Source organism: Helianthus annuus, chromosome 5 (assembly GCF_002127325.2).
Source record: "Helianthus annuus cultivar XRQ/B chromosome 5, HanXRQr2.0-SUNRISE, whole genome shotgun sequence".
In the NCBI taxonomy this organism is placed as follows: Eukaryota; Viridiplantae; Streptophyta; class Magnoliopsida; order Asterales; family Asteraceae; genus Helianthus; species Helianthus annuus.
In genome coordinates, this window is record NC_035437.2 from 15,411,830 (window position 1) to 15,421,929 (window position 10,100).

The window sequence follows — 10,100 nt, forward strand, 5'->3', positions numbered from 1 at the left end:
TTTAGGAGACTCCTTATTTGGTTGCTCATTTTGATCAAGAACCATAAAGGTTTGTTCTGTGGCGACCTCTTCTTCAACAAAGTGGTCAATTTCTTCTCTTGTATCGGGTGGTTCATCTTCGTCTTCAATTAGGGGGTCATTATTGCCGAATGGATATTTCATTGAACGCTCAAGATCGACACTTTTTTTGAATGCTCCTAATTGAGTAGATATATTGTTGTACTTCCGATTTTTCAAAGCTTCGTGGGTCTTTACAAAAGGTCGTCCCAACACTAGAGGAGCGTCATCAAGGATGACAAAGTCGGTTGGGATTACCATTTGATTTGTTTGGACCAAGACATCCTCAACTACCCCTATTGATTTTATTATTTTTCGATTAGATAGAAAAATGGGTATTTGAAGTGGAGAAAAATCACCACCACTTAATTTTTCGAAAATATAGTTTGGCATGATATTAACACAAAGATCTTTATCAATTGTAATATTACTAATAAAGGAGTTTTGAAAAAAAAAACATGGAACCAGTGTAATGTTAATTTCAAATGGGTCTTCTTTTATTAGCGCAGTTTGATCATTTGTTAACTTAATGCTTACCGTTTCGTCAATTTGAGTGTTAGTGTTTAACTCTTTTAAAAACTTCGCGTGAGTGGGTACTAAACAATGATTTTCGAAAGAAGGTGAGAAGAGATTAATTTCTTTAAAATTAGACTCTTCTTGAATTTTAACGTTGTCGGACTCACCTTTTTCGTTGTTTAACTCATGTGTTAGCTTTTCACTTATTTTTTCTTCCATTTTCACATTTTCAACTACCTCTTCTTTATTACAAGTTAATTCTTCCCTTGCGCGGGATTCCTCTTCCATTGCGCGGGATTCTTTTATGCAACGTTCGATAGTTTTAATGTGTTCTATTATCTTATCGGCTATGTGGGTGATAGAATAAGGATCTGGATCCTCAAAGCTTGAATTCGGAAGTTCGATCCTTGGTTCCTCATAATGCTCATATGAGGTAGATGGTTCACACCATTGTTCCTCATTGTAAGTATATGATGGATAAGGGTCGTAACTTTGTTCTTCATAATACTCATATGAGGTGGGTTGTTCACGCCATGGTTCCTCATAGTAAGTATATGAAGGTGGAGGCTCATATCTTGGTTCCTCAAAGTATGAGTATGAAGGCTCACACCTTGGTTCATCAAAATATGAGTATGAGGAAGAAGGTTCATACCTTGGGTCTTCATAGGTTGTGTATGAAGTTGATGGCTCATACCTGGGCTCCTCATAGTAGTTGTTTGAAGTGGATGGTTCAAAGAGGTCACAATATTGTACCAAGTGAGGGTTACCACAAATGGTGCAATAGTCTTCCCTATAATCATCCGCCTCATAGCGGTAGTTTTAATCTCATGAGTATTGATCCATAAGAATCACTCAGCAGACCACAACAGAGTCTCGGGACCAGAAAACAAAAATAAAAATGGAAACAGAGGCTGGACACGGCCCTGTGTTCAGATTCTGTATCTGGGCGTTTTAATAAAAGTGAGTGGTTTTGGTGCAGCACAGGGGCGTGTTCAGTGAGCACGACCCCATGTTCAGACTCTGTATCTGGGAGTTTTGAAAAAAATGTGCAGCACGGCCCCGTGTTCAGTAAACACGGCCCGTGTTCAGTCTGCTGTAAATGCAAAAACTAACTAAAATGCAGAAAACATGCCCGTGTTTTAAAAAGGTTTTGAAAAACTGATTAGGCTGTCGATTTTAAGCTTTCTTAAAATCCTTGTGTCCCTGGCAACGGCGCCAAAAACTTGATGCGTGTGTAGCGTTATATGATTTTAATTATATTTTAAGCCCTTTTTAACACTTTAGTCAAGTTTTAAATTTATAAAACACGATATTGTACTAACACTAAACACACATATGGGCAAGTGCACCCATCGTGAGCGTCGTATAGCGTTGGTAAGATACCGAGGTCGTCCAAGGACACAATAGCTTTTAATATCGGTTTATTCTCAACGTCTAATCAAATCAAAATCTTAGAAAAAGTTTTAAACATGAAAATAAAAACTAAAAATGCTGAAAATAAAAATAAAATAAAAACAGATAGACAAGATGAATCATTTGGATCCGACTCGCGTTTAGTGTGACCATTGATGTTTTCCGCACTTTTGCACTTTTTAAGAGATTATCTTAGTTATAGTAGTAGGCCCCTCTTTTGAAGGTGACGTTACTGTCAACCCAGTAGTTTGAGTCAGCAAGGATACAATCCTAAAGGGTTGGAATATTGAAAGATAATTAATTAAGTTATTGATGCGTAATGTGGTAGGCCCCTCTTTTGAAGGTGACGTTACCCTCGACTAAGTGGTTTGAGTCAGCAGGGATACAATCCCAAATAGTCGGGTTAATGTATTAATAGTAGTTTACATATGAGGGGATCAAGCCATTCGAACCCCCGCCATCCAATACCAGTGGGTATTGAAGGAGGTCCTAGTAAGCTTGACCCAGGTCCTTGCAGGATCTATACACTGAACAAGGCAAGAACCTTACCAAACCATTCCCTTAACCCCCGACCAGGTAGCCAACATATTTCTATATAGACGGTAGAGATATGAATGGTGTAAATCTTTTATTTTATATAGACAGTAAAATAACGCTAAGACACCATGGACAAATGATAAGGAAGTTTCACCTTCAACATAATAAACTAGTTATTAAAGTCATTAATACAAAACCAAATAAAAAGTGTGAAAAGATTAAAAAACAAAAGTATTACACTAAATGCTTGTCTTCACCAAGTGATGTAAGAGACTTAGGCAAACATGGCCTTTGATTGTCAAGAACTCTTACTATCAATCTTGGATCCCGAGACTACTACACACACTCTATGATGGATGATGGATGATGGATGATGGTGGTAGATCTGGGTGTTGTGATGGTGGTGGAATGTGGGTGAAGTGGGAGAGAGGTGGTTTGCCAAGGGATGTTTTTGAAGTGAACCAAGCACCTCTATTTATAGCCTGCACAGAAGCCCGGACACGGCCCCGTGTCCATCCACTTTCTCTTTCTTCATTAATTGCAGTTTGTCTTTATTAGCTCCACACGCCCCCGTGTCCGCTAGGCACGGCCCCGTGTGCAGAAGCGTATCTGTACTATCAAGATTTGCTTGGATTATGCGAATCTTAGCGTTGACCACGGCCATGTTCAGCTGGGCACGCCCCCGTGTTGGGAAATAGAAGCTTCTACGCTTTTGTCTTTTCTGCAGACACCTGAGCACGCCCCCGTGTCCGCTGGGCACGGGGCGTGTTCAGCCTTCTGATCTCTTGTTTTTACTTGGGAAGATGCTGTCCAGGGGTCGGGCATGGCACGTTTATTCCTTTTCTTGTATTTATGTTAGATTTGGCTGTGTTTTTGCTTCTTTTGTTCATTTAAGCTCATTTGACCCTGAAAATACAAAAGGAAGACAAAAGCACACTTTTTCCATCATTAGTACTAAACTAAAGTTAGTTTTATGCCTCATTTAATGTAATTTATATATTGCATTTTGCACACATCAGTTCATAGTTATTAGGATTTGGGGCTTTCTGATTTAGGATTGAGTTTTGGAAAACCGAAGTTAATGATCGAGAGGGTGAAACCCGAGCGTTAATATTCTTATCTTACGTGCTTTATTGACGTTTAAGTGATTATATGCTTTGAATGTGTTAACTACGAGAGAATGTGATTTTGTAGGTTAATCGTTTAAATCGGTGTGCCTGAAGTGTTTAGAGATGGAATGGAACAACCGTGGATGGAAATCAAGACATATTACACTATTCGGAAGTTGTTTCGGGCCAAAATATAGCTTGGAAGCACAAGAAATGGAAAAGATTGAAGTTCAGGTACATTTGGGTAATTAAATGAAAGTTGAAATTACAGCCACAAATGGGTGAAGACCTGCGACGTACAGACCGTAGCCTACGATTGAGATGCGTTGAACAAGAGGTTTTCAGCAACGGTAAATCGTAACTTATGGTCATTGAGCGTAACCTACGTTTGTCATGGATTTAACAAAGAGGTTACGGACCGTAACCTACGGTCTAGAGACGGTAGGCTATGACGAAAATGGTAATTGAGCGCGCGTTGACTTTCTTCAAGGGACTAAAAAGGGTTTTAAGCCCTAGACTCATTATTCTATTCATCATACGAATTTTGGAGGCAAAGAACAACAATTAGCACCAATCTTCACTCATCTTTCATCATTATTCTCATCACTTTAACCATATCGAAGATGCAATCATCCGTATTTCAAGCTTTTGAAGATCAACCAACCAGGATGAGCAGCTAATCTTTTAGTGGTTTCCTCCGGGTGGAGGATTCTTGCAAGTGAACGAATTTTATGTGTTTGAACTTGTAATTGAACTTGGTAATCTAAGCATTCGATGCTTTTTACCATTTGATTTGATTGACTAATTGTAATGATTGATTTTATTTTAATTCTTAATTATGAATCATTCAATTCCCGAGAGTTCTAGTAATTGGGATATATTTGATAGGGATTAGGGTTGGTAATTTCAGTTGATTGTTCATATGATAACCTTTCATTGTTTTGCAATCAAAGTAAGTAATCTTTGAATAATCAGAACTTGTTAATTGAATTACACAATCATGTCTATGTGATTGTCACAACTAAACACATAATTGAAGTTTGCTTTGAATCTAAAATCCGGAGGAACCATTATTTTCTCCATTTGTTTACAACTTGTTTTAATATTCCTTAGTTTATTCAAACAAACAAACAACCGAGAGTTACATTTTTGCAATTAGTTCTTAGTTCTCAGTTCTTAATTCATAGCACTTTCCACCATACTCCTCTGGTTCGATACCCTATTTACACTATCTACATAGTTATTTTGGTTTTTGTATAACATCCACGACAGTCATCAGTTATGGAATTGCTTATTATCATATTAGATTGCTTTATGTAATTTTTGAGAATTATTAGACACCTTACGGATTCATTATGAATTTTAGGCATGTTATATTATATAGAATGTTATATAAAATTCTATAACTACCCAAATAAAATCATATAAATATAAAATCATATAAATATTGAGTACTGGTTGTTCTATGAAATACATAAACCACGGAAACTATAAATTTCTTTATTTTTGGCAAAATAATTTATAATAAAAAGGGTTGGGAAATGTCACAGAATAGTAACCAAGTTTTAAAACTGTTCTAATTAGGTTACTCGTATCATTTTTGTCTCAATTAGATAACCAATTAGAACTTGGTAATCATATCATTTTAATTCTAAAATAAATTAAGTATCTTGCAAATTTAATTATCTGTATAAAAATTACAAGAAAATATAAAATTTTTTATGTATAAATTTAGTGGATGAACCTACTAATTTGCCTAACATATGAGCATTTACAAAATATAACAATAACATAATTAATCTTGTATTATCATCATCATAGTTCACGCCAATTTACTTATTTTTACAAATGTAGGTTTCTGTCACGGCCCGAGCCTCGGTTTTACCCGGTCAGGAGCCGCGGAACAGGAAACCCGTGATATTTGATTTATGCGACAACGGAAGGTTTTAACAGGATCTTTTAAAAACTTGAAATGCCCGATTATTTTATTTCATAGTTCGGGATAAACCCCGTAATTTACAATAAAGTGATTTTACAGGGAAATCCTTATTTTACAAAACATGTTTCTTTATTTATATTGAGCCACTTCCTTAAGCTTGTAGTGCTTCACGGCACTTTTCCTGGATCACAACAGATCACCTGAAACATGTTTGAAAAAGGGTTTGTCAGCGGGGAAATACTGAGTGAATCATTCTTTTTGTCTAAAATGACGTATTGTTATAATGTACAGTATTAAGGGCGATTACAATGTTTATATATATATATATATATATATATATATATATATATATATATATATATATATATATATATATATATATATATATATATATATATATATATATATATATATATATATATATATATATATATATATCAACCATCTACCCACGGTATTTGTCACTCGACCACCTATTGGCTATCTCGTTGTCCGATGGTGTCTGTGACTATGGTCATATCACCCCTTGGCTAACCCGTTGTCCAATGGTGACGGTTATCAAGTAATGTATACAAAACCCCACATACCGGCTGTAATGGAAGACTACAAAGACTTAATCCCTATAATTATAACTTTGAAAAACAAACATGATTTGGAAAGCAAGCTCGGTAAAAAGAGAATGACTCACATTGCAGATTTATACGGGCAGCTTTTAGCCTACTGATTATAGCCTGATTAACCTAAATTCAAATAACAATGCACACGAAAACTAGGTCAGTAACTAATACAGCATTTACGATAACTCACGAGATTAAACCCTCACAACGAATGACAGAGTGCAATACTTAAACATCCATCGAATTTACAACGAATGACAAAGTATAACCCAATTTGAGCAGCACTTAAACATCCGTTGGATAGTTTCAATCGATCGGACATTGAATCGTAATAGCGATCGAGTTATTACCCTGTTTATCACGGCAACGTTTCGTGATTGTGTGTGTTTTGTAGTAATTGAACGATATCTCAGTGCACAGAACGAATTTGTACGTCGATCCAACGCAGAAACTCAAGTGCCAACCTCCCCTATTTATACTGGAAAAATGGCTCCCTCGCGTGGCGCGAGGGGCCGTTGCGTGGCGCGAGGGGTACCACCCTACCATAGGGTAGCCCCGTGTCTCAGTAGCTTGGGTGAGTTGGTCGTTCGTTCAAATTCGATTTCCATGTAAAACTGTCGAGATAATACCAACTAGGGTTTACCCCCCCCCCCTGAGTTTTAGGGGCCCTTATCCTGATTCCGATTGTTCTGAAATTTTTAGGGTTTATGCAGGATTACTTGGGGGTCTCAATTAGGATTTCCTATTGAGCAAAAGAAAATAATAAGTAATAATTTTGATGAGAGTTGTTACATCCTCCCCACCTTAATAAAAATCTCGTCCTCGAGATTTACTGGAATAGATGAGGATATTTCCGTTTCATTTCTGATTCTTGTTCCCAAGTGTATTCTGGTCCTCTCTTTGAATCCCACTTGACTTTGACTAGCACGAGTCGCTTGTGCTTAAGAAATTTGATCTTTCGGTCCTCTATCTGCAGTGGTTTCTCCACGAATTTCAGCTTTTCATTTACCTCTATATCTTGAAGAGGTACTACCAGGGATTCGTCAGATAAACATTTCTTGAGGTTGGATACATGAAACACATCGTGTACTCATGCTAACTCTTCTGGTAGTTGTAATCGATAGGCAACTGGTCCTATACGTTGAATCACTGGAAATGGTCCTATGTACCTTGGACTCAGCTTTCCTTTCTTACCGAATCGAACTACTCCTTTCCAAGGAGAAACTTTCAAGAGTACCTTGTCTCCAACTTGAAACTCTAGTGGCTTGCGTCGATTGTCAGCATAGCTCTTTTGGCGATCTCGAGCAGTCTTTAGTCTTTCCTTGATTTGAGTGATCTTGTCTGTAGTCTCTTGCATAATTTCAGGACCTGATAATTGACTTTCTCCTATTTCTGCCCAACAAACTGAGGTTCTACACTTACGTCCATACAGTGCTTCAAATGGGGCAGCTTCAATGCTTGAATGATAACTATTGTTATAGGAGAATTCGATTAAAGGTAGGTGATCGTCCCAATTTCCACCGAAATCTATCACACATGCTCGGAGCATGTCTTCCAGGGTTTGTATCGTCCTTTCACTTTGTCCGTCTGTTTGTGGATGATATGTTGTACTTAAATTTAGTCGGGTTCCCATTGCTTCTTGGAAACTAGTCCAGAAATGGGAAGTGAAACGACTATCCCTATCCGATACAATGGAGAGTGGAACTCCATGTAAGGATACTATTTCGTCTACATACAACTTGGCTAACCTTTCCATACTAAAGGTTTCTCTTATGGGTAGAAAATGAGCTGATTTGGTTAATCGATCTATAATTACCCAAATCGCATCATTACCTTTTCTGGTTTTGGGTAACTTAGTAACAAAGTCCACCGTTATGAGTTCCCATTTTCATACAGGCATTTCTAATTGTTGTAGTAGTCCTGAAGGTTTCTGATGTTCTACTTTTACTTGTGAACAAGTTAAACACTTAGATACATATCTAGCTATGTCCTTTTTCATTCCTATCCACCAGAAATTATTTCTTAAATCTTGGTACATCTTATTGTTTCCTGGAAGCATGGTATACCTAGATTTATGAGCTTCTTCTAAAATCTTATCTCTTAAATCTCCCGGCTTAGGTACCCAAATTCTTTTCTTATGGAATCTCCAAATTCCATATTTCCTTGTTCTAATTCTTTTATTCGTCCTTTCATTCCTTCAGCATCATCTTCGATTGCTGCTTCTTGAACTTTCTTTAATTGTTCCATTAAATCCAATTGCGGATTTAATCTAAGAGCACGAACTCGTCGTTGTTTCTCATGATACTTACGACTTAAGGCATCTGTGACTATATTTGCTTTTCCTTCATGATATTGAATATCACAGCCGTAGTCACTTAGGATTTCCATCCATCTCCTTTGTCTCATGTTTAATTCTTTTTGCCCAAATATGTACCTTAAACTTTCATGATCCGTATAGACAGTAAACTTACTTCCATACAGATAATGTCTCCAAATCTTAAGGGCAAAAATTTTGGCTCCTAATTCTAAGTCATGAGTCGTATAATTTTCCTCGTGCTTTTTCAATTGTCTTGAGGCATACGCAATTACCTTCTTGCGTTGCATTATCACACATCCTAATCCTAGCTTTGAAGCATCACAGTATACTTCAAAATCTTCTGTTCCTTCTTGCAAGGCTAGAATCGGAGCTTTTGTTAACTTTTGCTTTAAAATCTTAAAAGCCTCTTCTTGCCTATGTCCCCATTCAAACTTAACTGCTTTACAGGTTAACTTAGTTAATGGCACAGCTATCTTAGAAAAATCTTTAATGAATCGCCTATAATATCCGGCTAACCCTAGAAAACTTCTAACTTCACCATGTATCCTAAAATTGCACCTCTTGTAGCCAAAATTCACACTTCGAGAATTTGGCGTAAAGCTTTTCCTTTCTTAACAAAGTTAAGAGTGCATGCAGGTGCTCACAATGCTCGTCCTGGCTTTTGGAATAAATAAGTATATCGTCGATAAAAACAATTACAAATTTATCCAAATACGGTTTACAGATCCTATTCATCATGTCCATGAATGCCGCAGGTGAATTTGTTAATCCGAAGGGCATGACTGTAAACTCGTAATGACCATACCTAGTTCTGAAAGCAGTTTTAGGTATGTCTTCTTCTTGTACTTTTAACTGATGGTATCCGGAGCGTAAGTCTATCTTAGAAAAATACCTAGCTCCTGGAGTTGATCAAAAAGATCATCAATCCTAGGTAATGGGTATCGATTCTTAATGGTAACCTTATTTAATTCTCTATAATCAATACACATTCTCATTGACTCATCTTTCTTTTTCACAAACAATACTGGTGCTCCCCACGGGGATGAACTAGGTTGTATAAAACCTTTACTTAGTAATTCATTTAATTGCTTTTTCAGTTCTAGCATTTCTGTGGGTGCTAACCGATATGGTGCCTTGGCTATCGGATTCCAGGAATTAGATGAATCCTAAATTCTACTTCCCTGCCGGGTGGTAATCCAGGTAGTTCTTCTGGGAATACATCGGGGTATTCTGAGATTACTGGGATTTCCTTAAGTTCCTTACTTTTCGTGTTAATGATTACTGAAATCATATACACTACTTCTTGTTATCTTGAATAACTGGCCAACTTCATTACTGAAATGAATTTCAGTGGCTTTCGTGGTTTATCTCCTATAATTGAAATTACTTCTCCTGTAAGTGTATGGATTTCTACGGAATTCTTGTCACAAAGGATTCGAGCATGGTTGGCTACTAACCAATCCATTCCTAACACTACATCAAATCCGGCTAAATTCATAGGTAACAGGTTCGCAGAAAATTTATGGCCTAAGAGTTCTATTTTTCCTTCTCGCAAAACCTTATCTATGCTAACAGAATTTCCATCTGCCGTTTCG